The sequence below is a fragment of the Phascolarctos cinereus genome, unplaced genomic scaffold (assembly GCF_003287225.1).
Source record: "Phascolarctos cinereus isolate Bilbo 61053 unplaced genomic scaffold, phaCin_HiC Scaffold_4;HRSCAF=312, whole genome shotgun sequence".
NCBI classification, from domain to species: Eukaryota; Metazoa; Chordata; class Mammalia; order Diprotodontia; family Phascolarctidae; genus Phascolarctos; species Phascolarctos cinereus.
Window position 1 is genome coordinate 584,457,081 of NW_027555847.1, and position 23,571 is coordinate 584,480,651.

Here is a 23,571-nt window from a genome sequence, read left to right on the forward strand (position 1 = left end):
GCCTTCTCCTCTACTTCCAGCCACATTCTAAATTATTACTACTCCTGTATTCTATGAATGAGCCAAACTAGGATTCTCTCTGTCCCTTGCATGACATCCCATCTTTCTTCTCCATGATGTTACACTGCCTTGTCTCCTATGCTTGGAATATACCCTCTTCCCACCTCTGCCTCACAGAAGCTTTCTCTTGCTTCAAGATACTACTTTCTGTATGAAGTGTTCCCTGATTTGAACCACTCAATTGCTAGTGCACTTCCTTTTAAGTTACTTTGCATCTAACCAACTTAAATTTACTTGTTTCTCCACCAGAATGCAAGCCCCCTTTGAGTTTAGTATTTGTATCCTTGGCACCTACCAAAGGGCCCAAGGGAGATATCTAAGGAAGTTTGCTGATTCATTGATGAAAGGTGATACATATAAGAAAAGTTGAGGATGTGGAATAAACTTGGCACGTGATTTTATGGGGAGAGGGTAGAATAGAGGGGAGGTGTGTAAAAGTGACTAGAGAAAGAATCCTAGGTTAGGAATTGGGGAGAGTGAAATAATGGTGTTGCCTCAAGAAAAATACAAAAGTTAGGAGGAAAAGAGATGAGTTTGGCTGAAAGACAATGAGTTCTGTCTGTGTATATATATATATATATATATATATATATATATATGTATATATATATATATATGTATATATATATATATATATACATATATATATATACACATATCTTTTTTTTTTAAATGGCCATGGGATATCTAGGTGGAGATGTCAAGCAGGTAAAGATGTGGGTCAAGATAAAATGTGGACTACATAATACCACAATTCATGAACCTTTAACTTTTTAAATAATCAAAGAATATAGAACAAAGAAACAATATCAACCTGGATGAAAGTTTCTATTGGCATGATATCATTGAGTTTTAGGAGTGCTGGGACCCTGAAATAGAGACACGGGACCTGCCTCGAAAGAATTCGACTCAAGCCTTCTTTAGCCACAGACAAGGTTTATTAAACACTGATTTGTGTGAGTGAGATTCCTAGTGAGTCTGTGCTATTGGCCAGATTTTAAGAATCTGAGCAATTTAATGGAGGCCAAGAGGGATCTTATATACAGAAAGACTGTGGGAGGGATCTAGGAGTGTCCAAGTAGTCTGGCATGACTGGGAGGTAACAGAGAATGCCAGGGACCTGGACCATGTGGCCAAGGGAGAATGGAGTCTAGATAGAATTAAGGGTGGGAAGTGGCCCAGGCAATGGGGAAGTAACAGACAGTGGAGGGCTGAGATAGGTTAGAGGTAACAGAATTGAGAGATTGGGCATAGCCACCATGAGAGGTCAGTTAGGATGGGTCCATGCCTAAGGAGATTGCCAAAGACTTGACCATATGGGAAAGTTCTAGGAAGTTGGGGGTAGGGTTTCCAGGGCCTATACCCCATCAATACGAGAACCAACTAACAAGGAGAAATTGATTTGCTGGAGTATAAGTGATGGAAACCTTGGTAAGGAGTAATCATTTTATCTAGCATTTCAAACAGAGGAAATGAATATAGGGCCATATTCTGCTGTGTACCCTAAGACTGGAGAGCTCCTTTTCCAAAGGGTTCAAAGAAAGAACTGCTAAAACCCCTTAGAATAAAGTTCTACACATCAGCTTAGGAAAGATGAGAAGATTAAAACTTTGAAGATACAAAAATAATTCTGAGGAAAGCAGAGAGTTATCTAAAGATATTGGTATGATATATAAGGAACCCATCTAACAACTTAAGTTTTTTTAATGACTTAAGTAATTGTAGGAAATTCATTATTCATGTTTGGGATGTATTAGTAGAAGCAACAGTATCATCTAAATTAATTTATAGATTTATTGTCACACTTATTAAATTTCCAAGAGAATAGCTTGACAAAAACAACAACAAAATCAAAAAGGAGAAATAAAAGGTCCAGAATCTAAAGGGCATTTTTTAAAAGCAGGAATTAAAGGCAAATAATACTTCTGAATCAGAAATTATTTTATAAACCAAAAATCATCAAAAACTGTTTGTGGTTAAAATATTCCTTCAGATGGAATTTCTTAACCCATTTCTCCTTCCTCTTAAGTTCCCTCACAGTCCTTGTTTCCCTTAACTATTTCTGAGGGGGAGAGTGGCAGAATGGATAGAGATCCAACCTTGAGGCAAAGAAGACTTGGGTTCAAGTTTTACCTCTGAAACATACTGGCTATTTAATAGATCATGTTAGTTAATGTCTCAGTGATTCAAGGAAACTCTTTAAACCTATAAATTGCAGAAAGGTTGCTCATCTACACTGTTTAAATAACAAAGGCTTCCTACACTGATAAAATCAGAGGTCTAATACAATAAAGGTTTATCACTTAGCCTCACGTTTACAGGTATAAATTCATACACCAAACCACGTGTTGTGTCAAAAATAGTTGCAATAAGATACTGACTGGTGAACAAAAGCCACTTAAGACAATATTCATTCTTCTTTTGTTTCTTCTATTTTTAAAGCATTTAGAGATAAGCATTTTTCCTAAGAAAGTTTAAGGTACATTCCAAGGTTTTAGTATGTTGTCTCATTATTAGTTGGTAAAATTGCTCTTTTTAAAAAAAATGTTCTTTGATTACTACTGCCATATTTTAAGGGGGACATTAGTCTCCATTCAAATCTAAATGCTTTCTCTATATTTCCATTATTGATTGTAGTTTTTGCTGTTACTGCCTATAAAGTATGTTCAATATTTGTTCATGTATAGTATTTTATGGCACATCATATAGACAAATTTTTAAAGGAACTGTCTGAAGCTGGAATTTCATAAAGCCTATGATACATAATTTTTTTCTGAAATTCTGTTAAGGCCCATGAATTTTTTCTTGTTTATCTTTCTGCTAAATTTGTCTAGTTCTGAAATGGGAATGTTAAAGTCATTAGCAATTACTGTGTTACTAGTAAATCATCTTTGCAATCTAATTAAAATTTCTTTTAGGCATTCAGATGGTATGCCATTCAGTACATATATAGAGTGTTTCAAAAGTCAAAGTACAGTTTTAAGTTTTACAATTCTCAGGACACACTGTATTTGGAATTGTTATTGTTTTATTATCTATGGTGCCTTTAAGCACAATGTAACTTTTTTGCTCCTCTCTTCTGACCATGTTTATTGCTACTTATTTCATTGTTTGAAATTATGATTGTCACTTCTGCCTGAATTTTTTGATTCTGCCAAAGCATAAACTATTCTACTCTGATCTCTACTTTAACTCTCTATAGTTAACTCTCTATAGTTCTTTAAGTTACTAGCTATGTGACCCTGAGCAAGTCATTTAACCTCTGTCTCATTTTCCTCATCTGTATAATGTATAATAGCAACTACCTCATAGGATTATTGTGAGGAAAAAGTGAGATGCAAACCTTAAAGATCTATAAAAATGCTAACTACTATTACATCATATTATATATCACATTATCTTATGTAATATCATATCATCTCATATTATTTATTCTGTTTTATATTATTTCATATTATACTGAGTTTTACTTTCTGATTCATTCTCTCATCTTCAACTATTGTGTAAGCAAGTTCATCCCATTTAAATTCATGGTTCTAATTGTTAGGTTTGTGTTTTCCTCCGTCATATACTCCTTTAGCATTTTCTCTCTTTTCCCTAGCTACTTTATTAAGGAAAATAGAGGTGAGGAAAAAAGGGAAAGAGGTCAACAGTGACAACCTGAAATTGACTTCAACTATTTAGATGGTGGAATAGATGCTGTCTGCGACCCTCAACAATCCAAAAACCTCAGAAAAACGTTATGTGACCTAGATCTGATTATGTGTAAGAAACACAGCCCTTTCTATATTGCCCCTTGGCTCCTATTAAGCAGCTTGACCAGTGAAAAGCACTATAGCATAGTACATGCAGTGCTGGACTTGGATTTGGAAAAAACTCGGGTTCAAATTTTACCTCTGCCCTTACTATGCAATGCTTGGCAAAGCACTTAAACTGACTCAGTTTTCCCTCCTGTAAAATGACAGGTTTGGTTTAGAGGGTCTATAAAATCCCTTTTAGCTCTATTATCTTTCAGCTAAACACCAAACAACCCCGTCAAGTAGGTAGAACAATGACAATAGGGGTTAGCTATTGTTTTGGAGATATGTAGCCTCAACAAAGGTCAAACAGGAATGTAATGGTCTGTTACCCTCTAGCACATTATCCCCATCATCTGAGGACCCACGTGGTTTTGCTACGTTGTATTTCACTGCATAATTGTCACATCCTGTTTTTTGGTTTTGTTTTGTTTTTCAGTCCAAAACTTGGTTTATAACCTTCCATCACATAATTGTCTCATGGTATAATTCTGTTCATCATGCCACTTGAAAGGTAAACAGAGCAGCAATGTATTCACCAGTGGCGTATGGACACATATTTATCTCTCACTCATTGTGAGCCCCAAACCTAGAATTCTCAGCACATGCACATTGTCAGTATATATGAAGCCAATTTATACGGTTGATTTAAAGCACAGCAGTACAAATGGTAGTGTCACTCCACACAATGAAGAGCCATAGGTGCAAAGGGAGTGGGAAGGTATGTGAAGCTGCCATGAGTCACATGATATGGTGAGACTTGCATCTTCCCAATTTTAACATATATTCACAAGTATTCCATGCATCTTAATCTTATACCAAAGACAGTTTAGTAATAAATGATTTTTAAGTAATACCTGCACAATTTTGAAAGCTTCACATGATATATGCACCCCACCTTTTGCAAAAAAAAATTGGCATAAAATCTGCAACAATTATACATTGAAATACAGTACTCTTCAAATACCCCTAACTGAATATCTGAGTTCTATAATAGCTACTTGCTTTTACTTTTAGTGGCATATTCTTGATGCTTAATACATGATCATTTGATGTATGGGTAAAACAAGTATAACTGGTCACTTCTCTAATCATAGGTAATTTGGCCTCCATCTACAACAGGCCAACATCCAGAATTACTATGATGATCAATTTGAGTCAAATTCATGGTTATAGTGACTAGTTCTAGAGACGTTTTATCACCACTTGTAGATAGATGATTCTATGTGAGACTATGGAGAGCTCACACAAGGCAAACATTCACATGGAGGTCAGAAGAAGCAGAACAAGGACATTCTCAAGGTCTCTGAAAAACTTTGGAATCAATTCTAAGACATGAAAGACACTGACACAGGACCACCTAGCATGGTATGCCCACATCAAAGAAGCTGCTGTGCTGTATGAGCAAAGCAGAATCTCAGTGGCAAAGAGGAAACATGACATGTGTAAATCTAGAGCCATCTCCATCCCCAATGTTCAAATGGACTATTTGTGCCTAACCTGTGGTAGAGCCTTCCAAGCTCACACTGTATTGGTCAGCCTCCTTGATTCCCAACATCGTGATGCCATTGGTCCTCTTCAAGTATAAAGGATAAACAATAGACAAATGACTACATAATAGGTTTTAACACTTTACATTATATAGTGATAAGCCTTACTGCTATAAAAAGTACCTCCCAGAATTTCTCACCTCACTTTTATCTTGCTTACAGAATGTTTAGCTATATCGATACAATCAGGGTAATAACTCAAGTTGGAAATCTGAAAGAAAAAAATGAAGAATGGGCTAAATCCCATAAGCAACGTTCATTTTTATAAACCTTACTGTAAATTTTTTCAAAATGGCTACAAGAAAACAATGCATTTATTTAACATGATTAGCTATCACAAAATCCCTCCCCACATACACTAAAATACAAGAAATGATATTTATTTTTGTTTTAATGTTTTTTAATGCGCAGATTGTTGTGGCATCTGGGCACAAAACAACACATTAAATTTATACTGCTCAGAATAGAAAAAAAGCTGCCTTGAATGCACCATCAACACTCACCATTAGAAACATTTTCATTAAGCAGTATGAATCCTATGGATTAAGGAATAATTTAATAAAATCATAATTTTGCACTATGAACTGAGGGGAGGAGAACCCAATTTCTTGAAGCCTCATTATGTGAGATTTCACACACAATAGATGATAAATAAATGAATACATAAATATTTGGATTTGTAAACTGGAAATTCAGAAGGAAATTTCCAGCAGCTAATATTTCACCCAATACAAGAAAAATCTACTTCATAATCTATAGAGCTTAACTCTAGAACTGTCAGAAAATGTACCCTTGATAATTCCTGCCAGTACCCGGGCAAAAAAACAAGCAATTAGGCATATTGACACTAAGAAATGGCATAATTTGGTTTTTCGTGACTGAAAGAGTATTTAATAATGTAACGTGCAAACTCCTCTAAAACTAAGAATATTAGATCACACATTTAGCTCGTGAAGGGAATATCAGAGATCAGGAGTCCTTCACCTTTTTAGTGTCACAGGGCCCATCTGGCAATCCAATGAAGCTTACGGATCTTTTCTTTGAATAATAGTTTGTTGCCTATATTAATAATTGAAGGAAATGCTAAATCTCCACTAAATGTTAATAAAAAATAAGGCATAGCTTTCATCATTCAAGGTCATAGACCTTCTGAAAATCTATTTATGGACTTTAGGTAAACAACTTCTGTTACTGGTCATCTGGTTCAGGCCCCTTATCTTATAGATAAGGAAGTGGAGGACCAGAAAGATAAAATGACTTGCTTTGGGTTATATTTGAAATGACATAATAAGTTATTTTAAATCTTCACATCTCATCTATTTGCAGTAATATAAGATAAAAAGATAATAAAATCCCATATTCTGTTGTATCTTTATGATAGTTGGAGATGTATTTTTTGTGCTGAACCAAATATTAAGACTGGAAGTATCTACTACTCTTGATCAAATAAGATAACAAGGTAGAGAGGTAGAAAGGCCATAGGATCATAGATTCAGAAAGGACACATAAAATTCATCTATATCAACTACTTCATTTTACAGATCAGAAAACTGAGGCCAAGAGACTTTAATGATACATACACAAGCTCATATGCGGCAGTCAGGATTTGATTTAATATCCTCAACTTCAGAAGAATTTGCATTTCGCATCATGAATTTTACTACGTAAGTTAAACATTTAATGAGTGGAGAATAATGAACTCCAGGGCTGTAGAGATTTGCCTATCCCTCCCTCCCACAACCATTCAGAAAGAGAGAGACATATTCAGCTCAGCCAGAGAAGGAAAGGATGGATGGAAAAGTGGAGTTAGGAAGCCGGCATATGTGGCTGCATAGGGTGTGAAGGAAAGGTGATATAAACCCAGCTCAGATAGTTCTCTATCTCAAAACTTACATTGAGCAGGGACTAAGCTAGTAAAAAGTATATTTACCAGCACAGAAGGAGGCCAAGGTGAATTTGAAATCCCTGGGGTTGTACCTGAGATGAAAGGGGGAGGAATTAAAAAGTGAGGAACAGGGAATAAATATATAAAGGAAAAGCTAAAATCACCAAAGATTTAAATTTTATCAAAAAGACATGCTGGAAAGATTTTTGCCCCAATTAACTGTCTCTTCTAATTTTACTTGCATTGATTTTATTTATTTTTGTGTGTGTACAAGGTTTTTAGTTTTAAGTAATCAAAATGGCACATTTAATTCTTGCAATCTTTCCAATGTTTGGTGGAAAATTCTTCCCCTAATCACAATTGTGAAAGTAATTTGTTTGTTCTTCTAATTCCCGTATGATGTGGCATATTATATATTAGTCATACAACTAGTTGGAGTGTATTGTATGTGGAGTGAGCTACTAGACTAAATCTGTTTTCTGCCAGAACACTTTCCAATTATCCTATAAGCTTTTATACAAGATGACTTCATGCTCAAATAGATGAGATCTTTCAGTTTATTGAAAAACATGATATTTATCTTCATTTGCTTCTGGATCTTGTGTTCCTAATCTACCCTACTGGTTCATTGACCAACTTTACTATTTTTTTTTAACCAGAACCAAATACTTTTGATGATTGCTGCCTTATGGTGTGGTCTGAGGTCTGGTACTGCAAGACCTCCTATTTTGCCACCTTTTCTTCATTATTTCCTTTGACATTCTTGACCTTTTGTTTCTCTAGATGAATTTTGTTACTATTTTTCTATCTTCATGAAGTAATCTTTGCTAGTTTTTTTGGTATGACAGAATAAATAAGCTGATCACATTCTAAAAAGAGAGTATTCTCATTTTTATTATATTGGCATGAGTATTTGTCTTTATTTCTGTAAATAACGTCATGGGGTTTTATTCATAAAATTCCCGTGTGTTTCATAGTAGGTGGGCTTCAAAATATTTTACATATTCTGTAGTTATTTTGAATGATATTTCACTGTCTCTTCCCACTTTATTTTATTTTTTTCATTATTCAACAAGGTTGATGATTTGTATAGGTTTATATCCTCCTACTTTGCTGAAGTTGATTTTTTCAAATAATTTTTAGTTGACTGTTTTGGGTTATTTATGTAGACCATTATATCATCTGTAAAAATTGTTATTTTGTTTCCCTTTTGCCTGTTTATTGCTTTGATTTCTTTTTTCTTCTCTTATTAGTATAGCTAGTATTTCTAGAGCTATCTGAAATAATAGTAGTAATAATTATCATCTTTGCTTTATTCCTGATCTTATTGAAAAGGCCTCTAAAACATTTATATTAAAGATGCTAACTACTGGATTTTGATAGCTGCTGTTCATTGCATTAAAAGTCCGCTTATTCCTAAGTTTTTACAGAAATGAGTGTAGCCTTTTCTGCATCTCTTGACATAATCACATGATTTTGTTGTTTTATTATTAGTATGGCATATCTAATTAATAGTTTTCCTAATATTTAACTAACCTTGCTTTCCTGGCAAAAATCAAACCTAATTTTCATGTACAATCACTCTAGATTCTTTGTTAAAATGTGTTCAATATATTGCCATCAATATTCATTATGGATATTTATATGTAATTTTCTCTTTATATCTCCCTGGTTTCAAGTGCCTTTCTTCTATTGATTATCCCCAAATTATCCTTTCTTTTGTTTGCATATGGTTGTTTTTATGTTTTCTCCCCCACTAGACTATGACTTCCTTGACAGCAAGTACTGTTTTTTGCCCTTCTTTGCATCCCCAAAACTTAGCACAATTAGCTTAACACAGCTTAGCCTACACATAGTAGGCACTTAATGTTAGCTGAGTGGCTGGCTATGCTGTCTTTGATGTAGTTAATGTAGTTTACATCTTATTTCTTTATTAAATCTATTTCACTATTTCCTTATCTTGATAGAGTACTATCCCTGATTTTTCTAATTCACTTGAAGATTAATACATTTTAACACTATGAGAATCTTATTTTAAAAGGGGTATTTCTTGTAAACAACATGTTGTTGGATTCTGCTTTCTAAGGTATTCCATAAACATCTATCTTCCATTTTCATGGGTGAGATACTCCCATTCACATTCACAGTCATGATTGCTAATTGTGCATTTTCCCCAGTCAGATGCTATTATTCTTTTTCTTATCTTTACCTCTAATTCCCTATTCACAAAGAAAAAAAGTTATACAAAAGAAGCACTAGAGATCTATAATTGAAGTGATCCAATTCTATTCCCCTGCCCTTCCTTCTCCCCTCTTCCAACTCAAATTTGCTTTGTTTGTAAGTATTCCCTCCCTAACTCAACCCCCCCTTTTAAACCTCCCTCTTCCATCTTTATCCCCACCTATTTCCCTGTTGATTTAAATGTAGTACTATAATAAACTCTTTATGTACCTGTATGTGTCCTACCTTCCTTTTTCAGATTCAAATAATAAAGAGGTTCATGTGCTACTTGCTTCCCTACTCCTTCCTCCATGTTTGTATACATTTCTTGTGCACCCTGAATATGGATATGTTTCTCTCTATTTCTTTAGACTTCCCTATTGCATTCCATTTTCTTTTCCCTTTTCTGTCCTTTCTTCAGACCAGGAAAACAGTACAAAACCACCCCCCCCCAGCCCCCTTTCTTAAGTCTCTAGGTGACCTATTGAATAGAGACTTGTCTTTCTCTTCCATTAAAAGGTACTTATCATTTGTCCCCTTCCAAAGACTTAAAACAGTTTGACTTTCTTGTTTCCTATCAATGTTTGTAATTATCTCCGATCTTTTTAGGATGAATACTTGAAAGTCCTCTAAGGTAGGCCCTAGAAGTAGCATACAATTGCTAATTCTATCTACACAAAACCCATTCTCTACTCAGGCAAATAATCTGATTTCCATTCCTACCATTCTGCTGAAGCAGCTCTGTCCATGGTCATAAATAATATTCTGATCACCAGATCCAATGGACTTTCTCTGTTCTCATTCTATTTGGCTTTACTGTGGAATATGATATGAATTATGCCATCCTAGATACCTCTCTATCATATTATACTCATGTGGTTCATCTCCTATCCCTTAAAAGTTCTTCCTCTACATTTGTGACTCCTAATCATGTTGCTAAAATCAAATGAAATGTGAAAGTCTGTAACATGCTTTGCAAAACTCATTAGTCATAGAGAGGATTTCTGGGAAGATGGCGGAGTAGGTCAGAAAACTTTCTGCTATACAGATCTCCTCTACAAAATAAGGCAGAACTTCACCTCAGAGCAGGGGGGAATAAACAGGGGGTAACACAGTTGTCCTCCTAAGACAATTTGAGAAGACTCCAGGAAAGACTCAATCTCCCGGGAAGAAGGTTTGACCTGAATGAAGTGTAAATACTTCCAGACAAGACTCTACAGAATCAATAAACAACAAACTCTGGGGACAGCTGGGGTTGGGAGGCAGGCTCAGTCTTGGAAACTTACATATTCAGGACAATGTGAGGCTCTGACAGCTGAGTAGGAGAAGATCAAAGGACCTTCCACTGTGGAGGGACACCAAGCACATCTGTGCTGACCAGACTCATCCTGGGATGTGTCTGCAGGAAGAAGGAGCTAGCACACACCTGATGAGGACCTGAGGCTTGGACTGCAATTTAATTATACTAACAGCTGTTAAAAACAAAATAAAACAAAAAATAAATAAATAAAAATGAGTAAGCAAAGTAGAAAGAACCCAACCATAGATAGTCATGATGGGGATAGAGAAGATCTGGGTTCATATTCAGAGGAAGATAATGGAGCCAAAAAAGCCACTCCTTTTTTAATGAGAAATGTCAAATGGTCCCCAAGCACAAAACTAATTCTTGGTAGAACTTAAAAAGGACTTCATAAATCAAATAAGAGAGATCAAGGAGAAAATAGGGAAAAAATAGAGCAATCCAAAGAAATCAAGAAAATTTTGAAAATAAAGTCAACTAACTGGAAATAGAGAATCAAAAACTTAAGGGGAAAAAAATTGCTTGAAAACTAGAATTGAGTAAGTGGAAGCTAATGACATTCTAAGACACCAAGAAATCATAAAATGAAATCAAAAGAATGAATAAATAGAAAAGAATATGAAATACCTCATCAGAAAAGCAACCAATCTGGAAAACAGATCAAAATGAAATAATATTACTCAGACTACCTGAAAATTATGATAAAAAAGAAGAATCTTGATATAATATTAGAAGAAATTATCAAGAAAAATTTCCCTGAAGTTCTAGAACAAGAAGGCAAAGTAGAAATAGGAAAACATCTACTGATTACCACCTGAAAGTGATCCCAGGAGCAAAACTTGCAGGAATATTATAGCCAAGTTTCAAAGCCTCCAGTTTAAGGAGAAAATATTCAGAGCAAGAAGAAAAAAAATATTAAGTATCATGGAGTTACAATAAGGATTATTCAAGACCTAGAAGCTACTACATGCAGAACCATGGGGTTTAGAACACTAAATTCCATAGAGCAAAAGAGCTGGGGTTACAACCAAAGGTAACTCACCCAACAAAGTTAAGTATAATTCTGAATGAAAATAAAAATAGACATATAATGAACTCAAAGACTTTCAGATTTTTGTAACTTGAAAAACCCCAGAACTTGAAATAGAAGGTAAACATGAAAGGTCAATTTTAAGGAACTCAATAAGGTTAAATTATTTACTTTGTATATGTGAAAATATTAGCAGTACTCTTATGATTGTCATCATTATTTGGGTAGTTTGAAAGAAGGGTATAGGCTGAGCTGAGTACAATGGGGTGATTCTAAAAACAAAATACAACTGTGTAGTAAGAGATAAAAAGGAGTAATTATCTCATACAAATGAGGCATAAAAGGGAAAAAATGATACAGAAGAAGTTGGTGGGGGAAGGGTGGGTAGCGCTGGAACATTACTCTCATCAGGAATGGGTTAAAGAGAGAACAACATATATATTTAGAAAGGTATAGGGGCACAGTCAAGATGGGCGGAGTGAAAGCAGTGACTTGCTTGAGGTCTCCCCCAAACCCCTCCAAATACTCATAAAAAATAGCTCTAAACAAGTTCTGAAGCAGCAGAACCCACAAAAAGACAGAGTGAAACAAATTTCCAGCCCAAGACAACCTGGATGGTTGATCAGAAAGGTATATCGCGCGCTGGGCTGAGAGCACAGAGCAGCGCGGGATGGGCGCGCAGGCCGCAGCGAATCTGGAGCAGGCCTCAGAGGACTGAATCTCGGGCAGCTGTGGAGGTTTCCAGACTCCTCAATCCACTAATGCCAAAGACAATTTAGAGGGTCAGTGGGAAAAGTCTGTTTCTGCGGTGCTGAGACAGGAAGGCAGGGTCTCAGCTCCATTCCCCAAGAGCATGGCCCTGGGGCGGGGGGAGCTGCTTCCCGAGCTTCCAGCCCACAGACTGAGGGGGAATCCAGTGGCTGATCAGAGAGGGATTGAAGGGATCTCTTTGCCAGTGCTGAGGCAGGAAATCTCTTGCTTTGCCCGTATGTGGATCTGGGTCACAGTTCTGGGTGATGGTCCTGGGATGAGGAGGACCACTGGCATGGTGGAGTTTGTAGTGGCTGTGGACAGGAAACTTTCCTCAAAGTTACAGGACAGAAAGGAGTACTTGTGGTCACAGGCCAGGAAAGGAGTAAACACCTCACCCCTTATAATACCGCCTTGGAAGAACTAAAAATTTACAGGTCCCTACAAGTATCTCTGAAAACAGCTGTACAAACCCCGAAGCTTGGGACAGTACATCCTCCACATTGGAAGCAGACACTTACCTTAACAAAGCGTTTAAAACTCAATTAATTGGCCGGGATTATGAGCAAGCAGCACAAAAAGAGTCAGACTATATTATCTTACTTTGGTGAAAAAGAAGATCAAAATATACAACCAGAAGAAGACAACAAAGTCAAAGCTCCTGCATCGAAAGCCTCCCAGAAAAATATGAATCAGTCCCAGGCCTTGGAAGAGCTCAAAAGGGATTTTGAGAAGCAAGTAAGGGAAGTTGAGGAAAAACTGGGAAGAGAAATGAGAGTGATGCAAGAAAATCATGAAAAACAAGTCAACAGCTTGCTAAAGGAGACCCAAAAAAATACTGAAGAAAATAACACCTTAAAAAATAGCCAAATGGCAAAAGAGGTCCAAAAAGCCAACAAGGAGAAAAATGCCCTAAAAAGAAAAACTGGCCAAATGGAAAAGGAAGTCCAAAAGATTACTGAAGAAAATACTTCCTTAAAAATTAGAATGGAGCAATTGGAAGATAGTGACTTTATGAGAAATCAAGACACTGTAAAACAAATCCAAAACAATTAAAAATTAGAAAACAATGTGAAATATCTCATTGGAAAAACAACTGACCTGGAAAATAGGTCCAGGAGACAGAATTTAAAAATTATTGGACTATCTGAAAGCCATGATCAAAAAAAGAGCCTAGACATCATTTTTCAAGAAATTATCAAGGAAAACTGCCCTGATATATTAGAACCAGAGGGCAAAATAGAAATTGAAAGAATCCACAGATCTCCTCCTGAAAGAGATCCCTAAAGGAAAACTCCTAGGAATATTATAGCCAAATTCCAGAGTTCCCAGGTCAAGGAGAAAATATTACAAGTAGCCAGAAGGAAACAATTCAAGTATGGTGGAAACACAATCAGGATAACACAATATTTAGCAGCTTCTACATTAAAGCACCGCAGGGCATAGAATATAATATTCCAGAGGGCAAAGGAGATAGGATTACAACCAAGAATCACCTACCCAGCAAAACTGAGTATAATCCTTCAGGGGAAAAAAAATGATCATTCAGTGAAATAGAGGACTTTCCAGAATTCTTGATGAAAAGGCCACAGCTGAATAGAAAATTTGACTTTCAAATACAGGAACTCAAATGGAACATAAAGAGGTAAACAGGAAAGAGAAATCATAAGAGACTTATTAAGATTGAACTGTTTACATTCCGGCATGGAAATATTATATTTATAATTCATGAGACCTTTGTCAGTATTAGGGTAGTTGGAGGAAAAAAATTATATGTACATATATATAGACAGATAAATAGAGGGCACAGGGTGAGTTGAAGATTAAGGGGTCATATCTGGAGAATAAAATTAAGGGATGAGAGAGGATTATACTCGGAGAAGAAGAAAGGGAGAGGTAAAATGGGGTAAATTATCTCACAAAAAAAACAGAAAAGAAAAAAAGAAACGTATAAAAGTCTTCTAAATTCAGAAAGAAATAAGAGGGCAAGGGCAGAGGGTTAGGGAACAGGATAAGGGAGGGATTCTTAAGGAGTGGGTAGGTTAAGGAATAAAAGGTCAAGGTAGCGGGTAGAAGTAAAGCAGAGGAATGAGGAGGGATAGGGTAAATAGGGGGAGAATGGCAGTAAGGAAAAATAAGAGGGAGGAAAACACACAATAAGTAATTGTAGCTAAGAATGTGAATGGGATGAGTTTACCCATAAAACAGAAACAGCAGATTAAAAATTTGAATTCAGCAATATGTTGCTTTCAAGGGAACATTATAAAAATGAGAGATACACACAAGACAAAATAAAGGGCAGGAGTGGAATTTAGTATGTAAAAAAAGACCAGGGATAGTAATCATGATCTCAGACAAACATGGTTAAAGTTAAAACAGATTTATAATTAAAAGTGAAAAATAGAGAAACTATACTACATGTCACCAATATTATTCAATATTGTTTTAGATCACTTAAAATATTTAGACAATATAAAACACTTGCGTGTATGCCTGCCAAAACAGATATAGGAACTATATGAACATAAATATGAAACATTTCTATACAAATAAACTCAGATCTAAATAATTAAAGTAATATTTATTGTTCATGGGTAGGTAAAGCCAATATAATTTTTTAAATGACAGTTTTACCTAATATATTTATTGAATGTCTTCCCAATTAAATTTCTAAAAAAAATTATTTTACTGAGTTAGAAAAAATAATAACAAAGTTCATTTGTAAGAACAAAAAATCAGTAACTTCAAAGAAACCAGGGGGGAAAAAAAGATGCAAAGGAAGCAGATTTAGCAATATCAGATCTTAAACTATATCGTAATGTAAGAGCATTGTTGAAGTGTAAAAAGGATAATTTTTATTATTTTGAATTAATGTTTCTCATATAAATAAAATCTATGTAGCCAAGAATAGAAGAAATGCAGAAAATTGGGGGAAAAACTATCATAGGATGTGATTGGGTTGGAATATTGCTGTGGTGTAGGAAATGAGCTGGTTGATTTAGAAAAACAAGGAAAGACTTGGATTTATGAAGGAATATGCTATCCATCTTCAGAAAAACAGATGATAGGAGGAAATAAGTATAGTATAGTCTTACATATATGTGTAACAGTGTATATGTGTATATATGTGCATTTATAGATATCTATGTGTATGTGTATACACACACACACACACACACACACACACACACACACGTCCACACTTAATTGTAGCCTTCTTTTGGGTGTTTGGGGGAAGGAGGGAGAAAAATAAAGTAAAAAATAAATAGCAGAGAACAAAAGAAAATCAACAAAGAAGCAAAGTTGTACAGCTTTGAAAGCAATGTGTAATATTTATTATACAGGTTTTCTTGAAATGGAAATTGATTGTTCTATGTTGAACCCTCTCTTGTGGTCTGCTGTGTACATGGCAATGTTTTTTTTTTCCTTTTCTCATTTTGTATTTGTTTAAAATTTTAAAAATTACCCAAAGAATAAAAAATAAACTTAATTTTCATTCTTCTCATTTTAAAGTGACAGAATTCAAATATAAATGGTCCCAGAATAAGTTGCTCATCTTACTATTATTCATGTTAAATGTTCAGTACATTGACACACAGATGGATAAAATGACTTTTTGTAACTAAATAGAAGAGTTGGCATGTAAATTCATCTTCTGTAGGCTCAGAAGAAAAGGACCTTCAGGACTCCATTATCAAAGTATTCATCCTGTTCCAACATAGTTTTCATTTCTCTAACTATCCTCCTAATCCTTTTATATTTAATAATGTGAACTATTACATGCAAATAAAACAACTTTTGTAATTGAAGTATAGCAATAACCCAAGTTATGCTCATCCAAACTATAAGAATTTGACATTATGAGGAGTTTTGATATGTTCATTGCTTATGAGGCATTTCTTCACATTGTTGAGGACCAATTTCTACTTTATTTGCCTTGGAAGCAGTTGAATTTGAGGAGTCACCATGCAGTTATCTATAAGTGTAGAGCTAGTGACTTGAATTAGGTTCTCTCAGAAAACTTGTGTTTTGCTGTTTTATGATACTGCATATATCAATGCTCCCTAAAATGACTCTCCATGCAGGATCCCTCAGTCTTCTCCTTTTCGCAAATTTCCTTGTTATTTGTGTTACTGTGACACGATCTGCATTTTCATTGATTCTTTTTGTCTTTACTGTTCCATTTTTTTCTTACACTAAGAGTTCAAACAAAAATAGGAAGAATCCATTGATTTTTACTTAGTATTTATTTCAGACACTTAAGAATTTTCCTTAGGAGAGGGTTTTCAGGAACATAGTATTTTCCTAAAGCAGAAGAAGACTGTATTGTGATGTAAAGTCATCATCCCCAGGTTCACTACAGCATTTTTGGGAAAATTCCAGTAGCAGATAGGCTAATAGGGAGGGGTCTGCCTCTTCTTTTCCCATGTGGTTTTGATTTCTTCTACAAAGTATCTACATTCCGAAAGCATTTGTTTCATGTAGTTTGGAGATTATGTGTATGCATTACGGTAACATCTAATAAAAACCTTGTTCTTAACTCTCAGTGGATCTAAATGTTATGCCTAGGCGATTGTAAACAACAGTTTAATCTGTGATGATGCTCTGGATATAGTAGGGATTATTTGTTGAATTCTCAGAACATTTTGAGGTCTGCTCTTGTAGTACAGGGTTTTGTTACTTGTTAGTTTATGAAAGATGGTGAATTGCTGATGTAAAATTTGAACCACTAGCTATCTCAATTTATAGATGACATGATGGTTCACTTAGAAAATCCTAGGGATTTAACAAATAAACTAAATGAGACAAGAACTTCAGCAAAGTTTCAGGCTACAAAAATAAACCCAGGAGTCCCGGGTGCAGCTGGGCATTAGTGGAGATGGTGGCAGAAGTGACTCCTGGGGGTGGCAAGGTGGCTTTAAAGCTGCATGTCCCCCAACTCAGTTAAGTTCCTGTTTGGGGGCCTGGCTGGGATGGGGGTCACTGTTTTGTGCAGCCTCTAGACCTGGTGAAGAACTGAATGCAGTTGAATGGGTAAGGGGCCAAGACCCAGGAATACAAGACTAGCTTCCATACCCTCAGCAGCATCCTGAGGGCTGAAGGGCTTCAAGGCATCTACACAGGGCTGCCTGCTGGCCTACTATGCCAGGCGACCTACACAACAACTTGCCTTGGCATTTACACTGTTCTCTTCGAGCACCTGACTGGGGCAGATGGGACACCCCCGGCTTCTTGCTGAAGCTCCTGATTGGCATGACCGCAGGTGCCACAGGAGCCTTTGTGGAAACACCTGCTGAAGTTGCCCTGATTTGTATGACAGCTGATGGTCAGATGCCATTGGATCAGTGTAGAGGCTACAATAATGTTTTTGATGAACTCTTGAGGATTGTCAGAGAAGAGGGGGTCCCCACCCTTTGGAGGGGTTGTATCCCTACCATGGCTAGAGCTGTTATTGTCAATGCTGCCCAACTTGCTTCCTATTCACAGTCTAAACAGTTTCTCTTGGATTCAGGTCATTTCTCTGACAACAACATCTATCATTTTTGTGCCAGTATGATCAGTGGGCTGGTCACCACAGCAGCCTCTATGCCTGTGGACTTCGTTAAAACCAGGATCCAGAATATGTGAATGACTGATAGGAAGCCTGAGTATAAGAATGGATTGGATGTGTTGGTGAAGGTCATTGGATACGAAGGATTCTTCAGCCTCTGGAAGGGATTCACTCCTTACTATACCCAGCTTGGCCCTGATGCTGTCCTCACTTTTATCTTCTTGGAGCAGATAAACAAAGCATACAAGAAGTTCTTTCTCAGTGGTGGAGGAGCCCCAACGGTGCTTGTGGACCAGGAGGACATGGCTCCCAGGAATGGGGATATGAGGAGTCCCTACCACCCCACACCCCCTGAGCTTCAGTCCTCCTGGCTCTTACCATACATTTACCTCCCAAAGGGGGTGTCTGGATTCTGCCCCCCTCAGCCTCCCATTCTATTTATTTCCCCCAACTCCTTCACTCTTCCTCTCCCCCCTCATGTGGTTTCTCCTGATATAAAGGACTTTGATCTGTCCCCTGCTCCAGCTTGGACTCTGCTTCCCTTTTCCTGTGGCCTCTAGGTTCCCCCAAAGAGCCTGGGACTTGTCATCATAACTCTTGGCACCTCCACCCCAGCAACATCCCATGGAGGAGGGAGGAGGGTAAGGAGATGCTGGCAGAAGCAACAGCTTGGATGGTTTTAAGTTCCACAGTAAAGCTGGACACCTAGGGATGATGTTCCTTGGCTCATAGAGTATTTCTGCTTGCTTCCCAAACAGGGAAACTAAATTAGTAGGAGAGAAAAAAGGAAGGAAGCAGAAGAGCTAGAACAGAGGAGAGTGCCTGTGGTAAAGCAGAGGCCTCATGGTAAAGCAGAATACTTTTCTCAGTCGCCATCCCCAGCAGAAGGCCTAGTAAATGCCTAGTAAGAGACAGGATTGGGGCAGCTAGGTGACGAAGTGGATAGATCACCACCTTGGAGTCAGGAGGACCCGAGTTCAAATATAGCCTCAGACACATAACACTTACTAGCTGTGTGATTCTGGGCAGGTCACTTACCCCCAACTGCCTCACAAAAAAAAAAAAGTGAGAGAGACAGGGTCGAAATTTGGTATCTGCTTAACTTCCACACTGATCAAGACCAGGGCCGCTCCACACTCCACATGTTCCCACATTTCTGTCATTACAAGTGACACCCATAAGGAAGCGAGAGGTGTTTGCCTCTGTATGTGTTTGGATACTCTATCCTCCCTCAGCTTTCATTGGGTTCCTAGGTACAGGCTGTCTATGCCTTTTTTTTTCAATCTTAAAAATGATGGTGAAAATATACGATGATTTTATGAAAATATAAAAAAAATCCATAAAAATAACAGCATTTCTATATAATAATTTAAAAAATCATGAAGAAACAATAGAAAAGGAAATCCCTTTCAAACACCTACAAAATGCTTAAAATATTTGAAAGTCAATTTACCAAAGCATATGAAATGCTTGTAGACACTCAGTTACAAAATGTTCCTTAAAGAAACAACAATGTGAAGATGGCAAAGTAAAAGAAGCATTATTCAAACTCTCCCAACAATCCCCTCTAAACAACTTTAAAATAACACTGAAATTTAATTCTGGAGCAGAGTCAACAAAAGATAAAGGTAGATGTTCTTCTGGCCCAAGACAATTTAGGGGTTGGAAAGAAAGATCTGTGGCACAAGGCTGGAGGCAGATGGACATGGAGCCCACATGGAGGCAATATCAATAGTTGGACTTGGTTTGGCAACAGCAGCAGTGGAAGCCATGGGAGCTCTAAAGCCAGAGATAGTAAAGTGATCAGGCAGTTGATTAGAACGACATTACAGGGGACCCTGGCTTAGCAATGGGCACAGGATCAGATGCTAATGACTCCAGGAGACACCAAGAAACAATAAAACAAAGTCAAATAAAGAAAAATGAACAAAAGAAAATGTGAAATAGCTCATTAAAAAAACTGACAGAAAATAGACCAAGGAGAGATAATTTAAGAATTACTGCTAATTAAGAATTACTACCTGAAAGCCATGATCAAAGAGCCAAGACATCATATTTCAAGATATTATAATGGAAAACTGCCCCAATATCCTAGAATCAGAGGGCAAAATAGAAATTTAAAGAATTCACTAATCACTACCTGAAAGAGATCCCAAAATGAAATCTCCTAGGAATATTACAGTCAAACTCCAGAGTCCCAGGTCAAAGAAAAAATATTTTGAGCAACCAAAAAGAAATCATTCAAATATCATGGAGCTACAGTCAGGATCACACAAGATTTAGAATCTACCTTGTTAAAGGAGAGGAGGGCTCAGAAAATGATATTCTGGAAGGCAAAAGAACTAGGAATCCAACAAAGAATAACCTACCCAGCAAAACTGAATATAACAATGAGAAATGAAAAATTATAGCAATAAAAATAAGCAATGAGGAAACAAAATCACTTTTTGTAAATGATATGATGCTATGCTTGGAGAAACCTAGAGAATCATCAACTAGAAGAAAAAACTAGTTGAACCAATTAAAAATTTAATGAAGTTTCAGGATATAAAACAAACCTACATAAATTATTAGCATTTCTATATATTACCAACAAAATCAAGCAGCAAGAGATAGAAAGAAAATTTTCTTTTAAGATAACTGCACACAATATGAAATACTTGACACTCTACTTGCCGTGACAAACCCAGGAACTATATGAACACAATTACAAAACACTTTTCATACAAATAAAGGCATATCTATACAACTGGAGAAATACTAATTACTCATTGGCAGGCCGAGCTCATATGATAAAAATGATAATTCTACCTAAACTAATTAGCTTATTCAGTGCCACAGTAATCAAACTATCAAATAACTATTTTATAGAGCTAGAAAAATTATAATAACCTTCACCTGGAAGAATAAAAGGTCAACAATATCAAGGGTATCAATGAAACAAAATATGAAGGAAGACAGCCTAGCAATACCAGATTGAAACTATATTACAAAGTGGTAATCATCAAAACAATCTGGTACTGGTTAAGAGATAAAGTAGTGGATCAGTGGAATAGTTTAAATACAGTAGCAAATGACCATAGTAATTTAGTGTTTTGTCTCAAATCCAAGTTTTGAGAAGATGAATTCAACCTCCAACAATAATTGCTGTGAAAACTAAAAATCTGTTTGGCAGAAACTAAGCACAGAACAACCAAGATAAGGTAAAAATGGGTAAATGACTTAGACATGAAGGGTGATATCATAAGTAAATTATGGGAGCAAAGACAAATTTACCTGTAAGACCTATGGATATGGGAAGAGTTTCTAACCTGAATATTAAGAATCCTACCATAAAAACATTAAGAAAAAAGCAAATAACATGCTATTCACAGTTATAGGTAGGTGACATATTCTTAACCAAATAATGGAAAAAGAGAATTATGAAAGTTAAAATTGATAATTAAAATTACATAAAACTGAAAAGCTTCTGCACAAACAAAATTAATGCATAGAGGATGAAAAGGGAAGTGATCAAGTTGAGAAAATATCATTGTATCTAATTTCTAAGAAATAGACAACTAGCAAAAAAGAAAAATCCAAAAGCCATTCCCCAATAGGTGACTGGTCATAGAATATGAACAAATAGTAGTCAAAGGGAGAACTGCAAATTATTAACAACCACGTGAAAGAATGTTCCAAATCATAATGAGGAAACTACAAAACAACTCTGAGGTTTATAGCATAGCCAGCAAATTGGAAAAGATGACAAAAAATGGGAATAATTACTTTAAAGGTTATAGAAAGGGGGTACACTAAGGTATTTTGGTGAAGCTATGAATGACAATTCTTGAAATTAATTTGGAGTTATTCAAATAAATTAGCTAAAAATGCCAATACCCTTTGTTTCAGAGATTCCACTGCTAGCAGATAATGCTGAGAGGGACATAAATGAAAATAAAGCTCCACATACACCAAAACTGCAGCACTATTTGTGATAGCAATGGACTGGAAACAAAGTAAATGTGCACTGAATAAGAAATGGCGAAATAAACAATGGAATATGAATGAACTATGGAATAACATTATGTTGTAAAAATGATAAATATGATGAATTTTGAGAAGCATAGAAAGACTTACACAAACAGATGCAAAGTGAAGTAAGGTGAACCAAGAAGGCATTATACACAATAACTAGAATGATGTAAATCAAAAGAAAAAAAAGCACAAAATAATCAAAAACAAATGTTGCAAAATTACAAAGAAAAATATTAGTACCAAACATGAAATTTGAGGAACTATTTTGCAGGGTTCAGGGGTATGGAATATTGCATAGTATGTTGATCATTTTGCTGTATTTTTATTTTCTTCTTCATTTTCTTTTTCTTTAAAAATATTTGTTTTATGAGATGGCTGGGGAGGGAGAAGTGGGAAAGGCAAAAAATAAAAGAGATCAATACAATTAATTTTAAAAACTTCTAACCACCAGGTTATGCCTTGCTAGGAATTTGGTAGGTGCTAAATGTTTCAATCTGCTCTAATGTCAAGTGAGTCAACAGAGATTTCTTAAGAGCCTTCTATGTGTCAAGCACTGGGTAGACAAAGAAAGGCAAAAAATAGTCCTTCTCTGAAGTGGTTAGCTATAGTCTAATGTGGGGACAACATGCAAACAACTATGTAAAATCATGTGTATGCTTATGTATGTGTGTATACATTATGTATGACATAATATATAAACATATAAGTGTGTATATACATGTATATGTGTGTATATATACACACATACATATACGTACAAAGAGAGAATAAATTAGAACTAATCTTAGCACTCAGGGGGATTGAGAAATGTTTCTGGCAGAAGATAAGATTTTAGAATGCTCAGAAAGAAGTCAAGGAAGCCAGAGGCATAGATGAAGAGGGAGGGAATTCCTGACATAGGGAACAGCCAGTGAAAATATACTGATTGCACTTTTACTGATTCCCACCCCCCCCCAAATTCAGTGGTTGAGGCGGATAAGCTCGAATTCTTCTTGTTCCCCACAACAGAACTACTATAACATAGCTGCAACCAGGACCTGCGAGTTACTCCTTTTGTCTAAGCTTGAGCCCACTTTCCTCAGATTCACTATCAATTGGTGAGTGTGTCACAGCTTTCTGTGGGGGAGGTTTGGTTCCTACTGTTTTTACTATACCATCTTAGTAATCATCTCTTTCTAAAAATCTAATTAAGTCTAGCTAACTAGTTAAAATCAACAAATAATCAATGTGGGAGGCAAACTCATAGGGGGCTGTGAGCTATAGCATTACAGAAATATCTCCTAAAGGACTACCCTTAGAACCCTGAGGAGAGACTTAGCCTTGCTCTGAGACCTGACCCACCAGTGAGAGTGAAGGATGGGAGAGTAGCCCCAAAGCATGTGCAACACATGCAAAATAGAAGAGAGGCAGT

At 36.2% G+C, this 23,571-nt stretch overlaps 1 protein-coding gene and 1 pseudogene across 5 annotated transcripts in view; one reads left to right on the top strand and one right to left on the bottom strand.

Annotated features, from left to right (window-relative positions):
* The window catches only part of TRIQK (triple QxxK/R motif containing), a 146,571-nt gene that overhangs the window by 89,511 nt on the left and 33,489 nt on the right, over positions 1-23,571 (bottom strand). The window lies entirely within an intron of this gene.
* LOC110198531 (mitochondrial 2-oxoglutarate/malate carrier protein-like) lies at positions 17,521-18,703 on the top strand (annotated as a pseudogene).